We start from the raw sequence: 13,818 nt of genomic DNA on the forward strand, positions 1-13,818 counted from the left end.
GTTCACCAACAGATTGAAAATACCTAGTTAAAACTAGTTTTGACTGATTCCGGGTTTTGACTGTAATATATATATATATATATATATATATATATATATATATATATATATATATATATATATATATATATATATATATATATATATATATATATATTAATTCCCTGTTAATAGTGATATAGAAGGATTAGCTAAGTAGCTCGAGTGGCTGATCGTAATTCTTTTTAAACGATTTTGAAAAATGTTCCGTAATACGAGTTAACAGAGAGAATCACGCAGTTAGCTGCGTTTCATATGGTAGAGGAGGTAATAGACACTTACCGCTACGGCTCTACCAGGGAGGGCCATACAGGGGTGAGAAGCATCTAAAAAACCTGCTGCCGATCCTCCCCGTGTCCTGTCTGCCTATTTCCTTACGTGTCTCAGTAACACTGAAACACTTGCAGCCTGTACTCTGTACACGACCTCACTTACTATTAATACTAAACCACACACCCTTCAGAGATCTACGCACTCTTACCACCGAACTCATAATCACAGGAAGAAAAGGAAAAGTTTCGGTGTCCCCATCTCAGAAAGGTTTTTGTATACGAGTTCCCTTGATGAGTCAAAACAAGGGCGGTGCCTCGTACTGGCGTGCTTGTGATTAAGAGCCGTTACCCTGAGTGGACACCTTCTCTAACCTCTCTAACCTCAATGTTTGCGGCAGTAAAATTAAATTTGACTTCCATCCTCCCTTTCCCCTTTTTTATATTTATTTTTTTATTTTATTTTACGATTTAATGTGATAATTAACTATCTCATAATTCCTTATCATTTACCTCAGTTTCTTGGAAATTAGTTATAAGAAATTATATATCAGCTGTAATATTCTAAGAGAATAATTTCATTTTCCTATGCATTCTAGATATGCCACTGAGGAATATTACTTAATGCCCAGGAAAAAAAGTTGCGTGGTGATAGTTCCGTAGAGCGTTGAGAGAGATTGACTGACGTCTTTCATCATCTTATTACATTTATTAATTTTTATATTAGATACTAATCTCTATCTAAAATGTGTAACTAGCAGGCATAATACTGATCAATGGAAAACCAGTCCAATAATCTTAAAACAGGGGAATGTTGCTGGAATGCACGAAAAACTTTGGCGGTGTTGAGTTTTTTTGGACTGATGACGTTCAGCATATTGGAGATGTGTCTGTCCATCGCCATCGTGGCCATAGTGAAGAGGAACGTGACAACTGACACAACTGAGGATGAAGCAAAAAACACGTGTCCCGTTCCGGATGACGCTCCAGAGGACAGTGTGGTGGTGAGTATGATACTCTGCCCTTTCTGACCCTTTTCTGTCTGCTGCTGCTGCTGCTGCTGCTACTGTTTATGATGACGATGATGATGATGATGATGATGATGATGATGATGATGATGATGATGATGATGATAATGGTGATGATGACACAAGTTAGGTAGGACAATATGATATTTATTACCAGTTACAATTCGAATTCTTCACCTCCAGCTGTGCATAGGACAGTTTTCGAGGAATAATCCTAATTGCAATATGATACCAGTATGTGGTCCAGAGTGACTCTGAAGTCATGTCCAGATGGAAGAAAATTGGGGAGACTGGAGAGTGTGGGCACGAGAGCAAGCTAGGTCAGTGCACACATAGACGCAACAACCACGTTTGGACTGAAGGTCAAGATAGAGAAAGTAGGAGGGAACAGAGAAGGGGTTAATGTCAGTACCTTCACATATTTGTGTTTCAGTGAGGAAAAGAAAATCGGGTTTAGTAGAAGAGAGAGATGGCGTTGCATAGAATGAAAATTAGATTTAAGGCCACAAATGTTGCAGAGTTAATAAAGAAAAAAGTTGAGCGGAATGTCAAGAGACTTTGAGTCGGTACTAGAAGAGCAGTCCGATTTTTGTTTCCTTCCCCAGACGTGGATTTCGAGTCTAGTATTACTGGAATTTTTTTTTTTTATATTTAATTTTATTTTATTTATTCATTTTTTTCAATTTAGAGTGAATGATGTACGTGTTTCAGGTGCATATAGTGTTGCGTGAAAAAAGATGTTTGGTTTTAGAAGGTAGACTGTGACTGCCCCCTAGTGTTGCAAGACACAAAGGGAAACGTTCAGGGAGGTCTCACCTGGGTCAAAAAGTAAGTTCACAGCACCTACCGGCCACCTACGTGATCATGTGACCTCCTTGTGAATAATTAAAGTTTATCTCTTAAAATTTTTGTATATCTAATCTTTCCTTGTTTATCTAATGCGTCATCAAATATTAATAAACTGTAATATTCCTCAGTGGCCCTATCTCTTCCAGACCCAGCTAACATCAACGTTTGTGTCTCCTATTCAATTTTCATTGGTTGCTATTTGCCTTGCAATTTGTGTAGTGGGCACGAACATGTTTTGTATTGCAGTGTTCTGTACCCCCTGTAATCTTCAGCTAGTCCTCCTATACAAAGATATACATACCAAGCTTTATATATATATATATATATATATATATATATATATATATATATATATATATATATATATATATATATATATATATATATATATATATATATATATATATATATATATATATATATATATATATATATATATATATATATATATATATATATTTTTTTTTTTTTTTTTTTTTTTTTTTTTTTCTGGAATAGGATATTTTGTACAAACTTATACTTACATAATTGGCAGGCAAATATGTAGAGTTATGTCTTCTATTAATTTCTGTTTCCTTTTTTTTTTTTATATCGCCTTTGCTTGATATTAAATTGGAGGTGGCCACTGGTTTTGTGGTTCCTGCCGCTGGCATCAGCCTTAATGTCTTCCAAATGAGTTACTGTTACATCAACACTGAGTATACTCCAATAGGTTTCTTGAGCATGTCTGCATTTTTTTTTAGAGGCTCTCATTAATTTTGATCCCCTAGTGAACAGTAACACCCCTTTAATTGTAGATATCATACCTAAAATTTTGACAGCTGGAGTTGCATCCTAAAACTTGTTTATGTCTTTGATTAGATGAGTATCTCAAATGTATAGCGATTTATTTATTTATTTATTTATTTTATTTTTTTTTTTAGTTTCTTAATTCCCTTATCAGTGTTATCCTAGTTGTAAATTAAGATAAAAGAACGACCACTTGTCCTATTAGCCTTGTGTCTGTGAAACACACTCAGTTCTGAGTTCCGGAAAAGCTTATACTACCATCTTGCGGAACATGTCGTCTGATGTTTAAATTACGTAGATACCATCCCTTGCTACTTTGTGTTTGGACATTGCCGTCGCGTGGTGATGAGGATTGGTCCACGGTATTTGAAGGCTTAACCACTTCTTTATTGTTTCCTTTTTTCGAAGTCGAAATCGCCGTGAACAAAACAAACAAAAGCACTACTTCAAACTGTATGATTACATCACGACAAAATAAATAAATAAATAAATAGATAAATAAATAAATAAATAAATAGGCAACATTCCTTTACATATTTTCAGGAATCGGAGTACGATTGGAACGAACAAACTCAAGCCTTTATTTTGGGTGCATTCTTTCTTGGCACTATGGTAACAAACTTTCCCGGGGGTCGAGCGGCGGAATACCTTGGAGCCAGACTCACGTTCGGCTTGGGAATTTTTATTTCCTCTGTCTTGACACTGCTATCCCCGCTGTGCGTTTATACGTCCCCTGTTCTACTGATTGCTCTCAGGATAGTGGAGGGCATGGCTCAGGTTTGGTTGCACGCATTATTATAGACTACTGATGATGAAATGTTTCCGTCCACACTCTGAAACTGTCCCTGTGAATTTATGATTTATATGAATTTCTCTTTATGATCACAACTTCACACAACGCTGGAATACTGTGCCGACAGGGTCTGTGTTCACCTTCTCTGCACTTCTTGATGTCGGCGTGGATTCCCCCTAAAAGCAAGGCGAAGTACTGGAGTCTAATACTATCAGGTACAGTACCAACCCTGGTGGAACCTATGGGAGCTCGTCAGATAGATTTTTTTTTTTTAATTGAAGGTTAGCCCACAATTCTGAAATTACGCAAATACAGGAAAAAAAATAAAATCAATACAAAAATATGATAATTGTTAACAGGAGCTCCTGCACCTTGGAATCCTTTGTTCATCAAGTAATAAACCACTATAGTAATTGAACCAAACTGAGCTGAGTTTCACGTCTCACCTGAACACAGGGATAAAGTCTCACAGCTAGAACAATAGCAAAGGTTATGGGTGAAGCCATACCGCGTTGCCCTAGGAGGCTGTGAAGAGAGGGGTTCAAATACAGACAAATAAGAGTTTGGTGTTTATATTTCATCCAATTCTAAGACCTTTTGAAAAGTTCATTAACTAAAGGTGTTTGTTACCTAAGCAGTAGGGGGATGAAACATTCCCTGTAACATGCCTGACTTTTCAAGTGACATGCACTGAGACAGCCTGCATGCTTCTTCCTATGTAATAGCGTGAGTCAAGGCAGAGTCAGCACACACACACACACACACACACACACACACACACACACAGAGAGAGAGAGAGAGAGAGAGAGAGAGAGAGAGAGAGAGAGAGAGAGAGAGAGAGAGAGAGAGAGAGAGATTATTCTCTCTCTCTCTCTTTCTCGCTCGAGCGCGCGTGCGCGCACTTTCATAAAAACACTATTTTTCTAAGTAATAAGCAATGATCATAATTGCAAATTTGGGCATTAGCGGCGATGAGACCGTTTTTTGTTGAAGTATAATGCACAGTATGTGTAGTGTAAACTTCATAGAAAATTTTGCGTTGTTTGCCTGTATAGTAAGCACCGGGAATTATTAGTATAAACTGTTTGCTTGATGGTTACAGTAAGAAAATGACTAATGAGTAAACTATTTTACAGAAAATTAAACAACTATCTTACATTGGATGTATCAGGTATGCAGTTTGGCAACATCGCGGCGATGTCTGTGGGTGGGTGGCTGTGCAGCACAACCTTCCTGGGTGGGTGGCCGTCAGTTTTCTACGTGTCTGGAGGTTTGGGTGTGATTTGGGCAATCCCTTGGTTCCTTCTGATACACGACCTTCCTGAACACCATCCCAGGATTTCTGATGCTGAGTTGCAGTATATCCTTGAGCATCGTCGTTACGTCAAGAGAGAGAAGGTGATGCATGTTCTTATCTGTACTGAGGGTTGGTGCAATTAGACCTTAATACACGGCCACTTTTTTCGACAATATTACCTTCGACAGCGGAGTCCTCGACTTTCGACAGCTGGCTGGATCGCGCATGACAACAAAATAGACGGCATTCTACCAGGAGCCAGCAAACACTGGAAACTGAACCAATTGATCGTGCAGTTTTATGAGTTGGAGTATATTACGTTCCTCTGCTGGAAGAAACAAAAACAAAAAGAATGAGGAAGAAGTTAAGAATACGAAGATGGTTAGCAAAGACAAGAAACCAGCCTGTGCAATAACGTGGTGTAAGAGTTTACTCTAGATGAGGAGGGTTACAGGCTATGTATGACGCAGTTATAGGAAATTCTGGATCTAGTCAGACGTTTTTCGCGTCTGCAAGTTTAGGCAAACATACCACCAAATCAAATCAAAGTTATATTATTTTCCAATATTTGGTGTAAATACTCTTATATCAAGGAATATGTGTTTCCTTCTTTCTTTTTTATGTATGACGGGCACTGGCCAGGGGCAACAAAGAGAGAGAGAGAGAGAGAGAGAGAGAGAGAGAGAGAGAGAGAGAGAGAGAGAGAGAGAGAGAGAGAGAGAGAGAGAGAGAGAGAGAGAGAGAGAGAGAGAGAGAGAGAGAGAGAATTCCACTGAGGTGCCACTCCTAAATGAAAATAATGTCCAAAAGATCATCCAAAATTGGAGGATGAGTATCCTGAGACCTCCATCTTAAAAAAAAAAAAAAATCATAAAATAAATTCAAGTCACAGGAAGGAAGAAATACAGAAACATGCAGGGAGTTCCAGAGATTATCAGAAAAAGGAATGAATGATTAGGAACAGGTTGAATTCAGGCAGACAAAGATATTAGAGCTTGACCAAACAAAGTGGAGCACGGAGGTACAATTACTGAGAACAATAGGAGGGACCCCATCAGGTCCATAAGTCTTCCGAGGTCAGCGAGGGAATAGAAAACATTATTGCGAAGGATCTTAATGGGAAGCATCAAATAATTGGAGGGTGGAGAAGAGGAAGCAACAAGCCCTGAATCATTCAAGATAAGGTATTTAGCATATTTTTGAGAGAAGAGTGAGAGGTATACAACACAGATTAATTTAGCTGAGAGCGACTCGTTAGTCGAAGCCATGCAGATGTTAAAAAATTCAGAACACTCAAAAGTGTGATCACGAGAGCAAGTTAGGTTGTTGCGCACATATTTTGACGTAATATTGACAATGAGGAAAGAGAAAGTAGGATGGAATAGAGAAGGGGGAACTGTCACTTGCTTCGGACACCTGTGTTTCAGTGAAGAAACGATGAATTTTAACAGAAGAGAGATGATATTCCACAGATTGAAAATCAGATTTAAGGCCAATAATGTTGCAGAAATTAATGAAGAAAAAGTTGAGGGGAAGTCAAGACAGTGATGATCGATATCAGAAGAGCAGCCTGACCTAAGAATATATTTGTGGTCCCTTCCCCAGACAGGGTTTTTGATGCTGGTGTAGGTTTGTCGTACGCATACAATAATGAGCTTCAATCAATGCGTTACAATGGAAATAAATTTTGTATTGCATACGGTATATTAGTTATAGACCGTGAATGACAGTTTCTTGACAACAGGAAATCGAGAGCCACTTTCCACACTCCCAGAGCTAGAGCCGCTCCGCTTTCGAAAATAATGTTGTCAGAAAAAAGCGCCTGTATGATGTGGCCATATTTTATGTGTCTTTATAAATTACACCTGTTACAATCTTATGTGACAAACGTCCTTTTCTCTTATTTTAGGTGGTGGCGATTCCTTGGTACGAGATAGCGACTTCACGTCCATTTTGGGCCATAATAGCGTCCAACTTTTGCTTCAGCTACAGTTTCTTCACTCTGTTAACAGAACTACCTACATATTTCAACAAAATTCTGCACTTTGATATGAGCAAAGTAAGGAAAACCTAAAAACTCAGAAATGGATGTTCAATTTTTTATTTATTTTTTTTTCAGAGAATAATAATTTTGCTAAAAACACTCTTCTTTTTAGAATGGCTTCAGTTCAGCATTGCCATACGTGATAATGATCACCACCACTGTGTCTTGGGGCACTGTAGTTGATATACTTCAGAAAAAAAATGTCCTATCCGTGAATGCAGTGAGGAAACTGTCAACGTCTTTAGGTGAGATATCGGTCATTTGCAAAAATGACGATTTTGTTTAACAGTTATCTAAATATGACATGCTTTGAAGACAAGTAATTTTCTACATCAGAAGAGAATTTGTAGGATTTATGTGTTAATCTTGATTGGGATTTCACATGTCAATGAAAATTTGTCTTCTCTCCCAGCCTTGTATTCGTCGGCGGCCTGCTTGATAGGGATGATGTGGGTGAACTGTGATCCCACCGTCGCCATTGTTGTCATGTGCCTGGCAGTTGGTCTTATAGGACCAATTAGTAGTGGTTGCCAGCTATCAGAGCAAGATATTGCCCCAAACTTAGTTGGCACCATTAAGGGTCTCACCAACACCCTGGGGTCTGCAACAGCCTTCGTGGCGACAACCGTCACTGGTGCCATCACCAAGGGCAACGTAAGTCTTCATTAGCGATACTGAGAAGTCTATGATGTCAAGCTGTTTCGGATCTGGGGTCACAACGAAATCTCAAATTCCATTTTTCACTCTATGTTCATTTTATAGAAATTATAAAAATGCAACACATGATACTTCTAACTGTGGATACTGGTCCTGTTATATCAGTAGTTATGCGTTGTGCTGTACTAGAGAAGGCAGCAAAATCACAACACATGAGTTGAGCCAGATTTAAGACATAAACCATGCAAGATTTTATTTTTTTTTTTAAGTAGGAAGGACACTGGCCAAAGGCAACAAAAATCCAATAAAAAAAAAGCCCATTGAAATGCCAGCCCCATAAAAGGGTCAAAGCACTAGTCAAAAATTGATAAATAAGTGTCTTGAAATCTCCCTCTTGAAGGAATTCAAGTCATAGGAAGGTGGAAATACAGAAGCAGGCAGGGAGTTCCAGAGTTTACCAGAGAAAGGCCAGTAGAGCGGCCTTGACGGAACCCATACTGGCGATCAGATAGAAGGTTGTGAAGTGATAAATGTTTAAGAGTCTTCCTGTTGAGGATAGATTCAAAAACTTTAGATAGGCAGGAAATTAAAGCAATAGGACGGTAGTTTGAGGGATTAGAACGGTCACCCTTTTTAGGAACAGGTTGAATGTAGGCAAACTTCCAGCAAGAAGGAAAGGTAGATGTTGACAGACAGAGCTGAAAGAGTTTGACTAGGCAAGGTGCAAGCACGGAGGCACAGTTTCGGAGAACAATAGGAGGGACCCCATCAGGTCCATAAGCCTTCCGAAGGTTTAAGCCAGCGAGGGCATTTTTTTTTTTTTTATGTAAGAAGGACACTGGCCAAGGGCAACAAAAATCTAATAAAAAAATGCCCACTGAAATGCCAGTCCCATAAAAGGGTCAAAGCAGTGGTCAAAAATTGATGAATAAGTGTCTTGAAACCTCCTTCTTGAAGGAATTCAAGTCATAGGAAGGTGGAAATACAAAAGCAGGCAGGGAGTTCCAGAGTTTACCAGAGAAAGGGATGAATGATTGAGAATACTGGTTAACTCTTGTGTTAGAGAGGTGGACAGAATAGGGGTGAGAGAAAGAAGAAAGTCTTGTGCAGCGAGGCCGAGGAAGGAGGGGAGGCATGCGGTTAGCAAGATCAGAAGAGCAGTTAGCATGAAAATAGCGGTAGAAGACAGCTAGATATGCAACACTGCGGCGGTGAGAGAGAGGCTGAAGACAGTCAGTTAGAGGAGAGGAGTTGATGAGACGAAAAGCTTTTGATTCCACCCTGTCTAGAAGAGCAGTATGAGTGGAACCCCCCCAGACATGTGAAGCATACTCCATACATGGACGGATAAGGCCCTTGTACAGAGTTAGCAGCTGGGGGGGGTGAGAAAAACTGGCGGAGACGTCTCAGAACACCTAACTTCATAGAAGCTGTTTTAGCTAGAGATGAGATGTGAAGTTTCCAGTTAAGATTATAAGTAAAGGACAGACCGAGGATGTTCAGTGTAGAAGAGGGGGACAGTTGAGTGTCATTGAAGAAGAGGGGATAGTTGTCTGGAAGGTTGTGTCGAGTTGATAGATGGAGGAATTGAGTTTTTGAGGCATTGAACAATACCAAGTTTGCTCTGCCCCAATCAGAAATTTTTAGAAAGATCAGAAGTCAGGCGTTCTGTGGCTTCCCTGCGTGATATGTTTACCTCCTGAAGGGTTGGACGTCTATGAAAAGACGTGGAAAAGTGCAGGGTGGTATCATCAGCGTAGGAGTGGATAGGACAAGAAGTTTGGTATAGAAGATCATTAATGAATAATAAGAAGAGAGTGGGTGACAGGACAGAACCCTGAGGAACACCACTGTTAATAGATTTAGGAGAAGAACAGTGACCGTCTACCACAGCAGCAATAGAACGGTGAGAAAGGAAACTTGAGATGAAGTTACAGAGAGAAGGATAGAAACCGTAGGAGGGTAGTTTGGAAATCAAAGCTTTGTGCCAGACTCTATCAAAAGCTTTTGATATGTCCAAGGCAACAGCAAAAGTTTCACCAAAATCTCTAAAAGAGGATGACCAAGACTCAGTAAGGAAAGCCAGAAGATCACCAGTAGAGCGGCCTTGACGGAACCCATACTGGCGATCAGATAGAAGGTTGTGAAGTGATAGATGTTTAAGAATCTTCCTGTTAAGGATAGATTCAAGAACTTTAGATAGGCAGGAAATTAAAGCAATAGGACGGTAGTTTGAGGGATTAGAACGGTCACCCTTTTTAGGAACAGGTTGAATGTAGGCAAACTTCCAGCAAGAAGGAAAGGTAGATGTTGACAGACAGAGCTGAAAGAGTTTGACTAGGCAAGGTGCAAGCACGGAGGCACAGTTTCGGAGAACAATAGGAGGGACCCCATCAGGTCCATAAGCCTTCCGAGGGTTTAGGCCAGCGAGGGCATGGAAAACATCATTGCGAAGAATTTTAATAGGTGGCATGAAGTAGTCAGAGGGTGGAGGAGAGGGAGGAACAAGCCCAGAATCGTCCAAGGTAGAGTTTTTAGCAAAAGTTTGAGCAAAAAGTTCTGCTTTAGAAATAGATGTGATAGCAGTGGTGCCATCTGGTTGAAATAGAGGAGGGAAAGAAGAAGAAGCAAAGTTATTGAAGATATTTTTGGCTAGATGCCAGAAATCACTAAGGGAGTTAGATCTTGAAAGGTTTTGACATTTTCTGTTAATGAAGGAGTTTTTGGCTAGTTGGAGAACAGAATTGGCATGGTTCCGGGCAGAAATATAAAGTGCATGAGATTCTGGTGATGGAAGGCTTAAGTACCTTTTGTGGGCCACCTCTCTATCATGTATAGCACGAGAACAAGCTGTGTTAAACCAAGGTTTAGAAGGTTTAGGACGAGAAAAAGAGTGAGGAATGTATGCCTCCATGCCAGACACTATCACCTCTGTTATGCACTCAGCACACAAAGACGGGTCTCTGACACGGAAGCAGTAGTCATTCCAAGGAAAATCAGCAAAATACCTCCTCAGGTCCCCCGAACTAGCAGAGGCAAAACGCCAGAGGCACCTTCGCTTAGGGGGATCCTGAGGAGGGATTGGAGGGATAGGACAAGATAAAGATATGAGATTGTGATCTGAGGAGCCCAACGGAGAAGAAAGGGTCACAGCATAAGCAATTTAATATCAATAAATTGCAATTTAATATCAATAAATGCAAAGTGCTTAGCGTAGGTAGAGGAAACCCACACAATAGGTACACATTAAACACCCAAACTCTGGTAGGTACAGGGTACGAGAAAGATTTAGGAGTTATAGTTAGCTCTGAACTCCGTCTAGGGAAACAATGCATAGAAGCCAGAAACAAGGCAAATAGGGTACTAGGATTCATTTTTAGGAGTGTTAAAAGTAGAAGGCCGGAAATAATATTAAAGTTATACTTGGCGCTGGTCAGACCTCATCTAGACTACGCTGTGCAGTTCTGGTCCCCACATTACAGGAAAGATATAGGTCTATTAGAATCAGTACAGAGGAGAATGACTAAAAGGATACAGGGGATGAGGAGTATTCCTTACGAAGCGAGGTTGAAGCGGTTAGATTTACATTCTCTAGAGAGACGTAGGTTAAGAGGGGACCTGATAGAAGTCTTTAAGTGGTATAAGGGTTATAACAAGGGAGATGTAAGCAAAATTCTTAGGATCAGCAACCAGGGTAGAACAAGAAATAACGGGTTCAAGCTTGAAAAATTTAGGTTTAGGAAGGAGATAGGAAAAAATTGGTTCTCGAATAGAGTGGTAGATGAGTGGAACGGACTCAGTAATCATGTAGTTAGTGCTAGGACACTAGAGAGCTTTAAGAGAAGATTAGACAAGTTTATGGATGGGGATAACAGATGGAAATAGGTAGGAGTGTTTCATACAGGGACTGCCACGTGTAAGCCTGGTCGCTTCTTGCAGCTTCCCTTATTTCTTATGTTCTTATGTAAGGATTAGAGGTTAGGAAAAGGTCAAGAATGTTGGACGTATCTCCAAGACGGTCAGGAATACGAGTAGGGTGTTGCACCAATTGCTCTAGGTCATGGAGGATAGCAAAGTTGTAGGCTAGTTCACCAGGATGGTCAGTGAAGGGAGAGGAAAGCCAAAGCTGGTGGTGAACATTGAAGTCTCCAAGAATGGAGATCTCTGCAAAAGGGAAGAGGGTCAGAATGTGCTCCACTTTGGAAGTTAAGTAGTCAAAGAATTTCTTATAGTCAGAGGAGTTAGGTGAGAGATATACAGCACAGATAAATTTAGTATGAGAGTGACTCTGTAGTCGTAGCCAGATGGTGGAAAACTCGGAAGATTCAAGAGCGTGGGCACGAGAGCAGGTTAAGTCATTGCGCACATAAACGCAGCATCCAGCTTTGGATCGAAAATGAGGATAGAGAAAGAAGGAGGGGACAGAAAAGGGGCTACTGTCAGTTGCCTCAGACACCTGAGTTTCAGTGAGGAAAAGAAGATGAGGTTTAGAATACGAGAGGTGGTGTTCTACAGATTGAAAATTAGATCTTAGACCGCGAATGTTGAAGAAGTTAATGAAGAAAAAGTTGAGGGGGTTGTCAAGACACTTAGGGTCATTGACAGAAAGGCAGTCCGACCTGGGGACATTTATGGTCCCCTCCCCAGATGGGGACTCCGAGGCTGGTGTAGGAGTCGCCATGATGATTTTAAAATTTTTGAGTGAAGGGTGTGTGTGTTATTAGGTGCTTGTAGTTTTGTGTGGAGGAAGAGAGTTGTCTTTAGAGGGCAGGCTGTGACTGCCCCCTTGTGTTGTGAGACACAAAGGGAAACGTTCAGTGAGGTCACTGCTGGGTTTAATGATAAGTTCACAGCACCCCCTGAACAGTGTTTGAGACCTCACTGGGAGTAATTATCGTTTCGGCAGGTATTAGTCATGTGAGACATAAAACGTTATTCAAATAAAATACTAGATTTTAGTCGTGCGAGATATTAGACATCAATAATTAAATGAAACCGTGAATGGACCATGAAACCAAATGCTTCTGAAGTCCAATGAGAACCCTCAGTAAAACACGGTTTGTCAGTTGCATGTAATAATGTCTTTTCAAGTGGGATCCGCGAAAACGAGCTTAATTCGTTCCAATTGGACGTTCGTTGACGGATTTGTCCATTATTCGAACTCAAGAACTTATAGAAAAAAATTGGTTCCTAGCGACAAAAAAATAATCTAAAAAAAAAAAAAAAAAAAAATATATATATATATATATATATAAATATATATATATATATATATATATATATATATATATATATATATATATATATATATATATATATATATATATATATATATATATATATATATATATATATATATAAAATAAATAAATAAAATAAAAATTTGATATCTTTTTCCAAAATAAATAAGTTTCATCACAACTGAACACCCATTGTGTCACATATCCTCCAGTCTTTATAAGATTGTCAAAAAAACATCCAAGTACTCCTTGGCCGCAGTAACATCGGCACTGGCGGCCTCATCGTGACGGACGACATTGTACAGTCCAACGCGATCACGAAATCTAAAAAAATCACCCCTTGAATATAAGGAATACACTTCCCCTGTGGTCGCGCACTCTTGCAACATGCGAACAATATTCGAAATATAGCAGTATAATCATTGCTATGGCGGGGAAAAGTTTTTTTTTTTTTTTTTTCGTCGCTATAGCTAGCCATCGTAGACAGATCAGCTAACAACTTTCCTCTTCTCTCATTCAGCAAACCGTGCCAGCGTGGAATACAGTCTTCGTCATATCTGCTGTCTTCAACTTGATATTCGGCACCATTTATGTCATTTTTGGGACTGATAAAGTTCAGCCATGGAATGATTCTGAGCCTAAGAAAGTGAGGTGAGTACACGAAAGTGTCTTGATACAGAGATTTAATTATTTTTTTCCTAAGCCAGCTTCATACAAAAAAAAGAAAAAAAAGAAACTTGGTTCTTGCAATGTGTTCCCTCTACACCAGGGAATAGACAGCACCACCCAAATGCTTTAGTGGGCACTGGAATA

The sequence above is a fragment of the Scylla paramamosain genome, chromosome 2 (genome assembly GCF_035594125.1).
Source record: "Scylla paramamosain isolate STU-SP2022 chromosome 2, ASM3559412v1, whole genome shotgun sequence".
NCBI classification, from domain to species: Eukaryota; Metazoa; Arthropoda; class Malacostraca; order Decapoda; family Portunidae; genus Scylla; species Scylla paramamosain.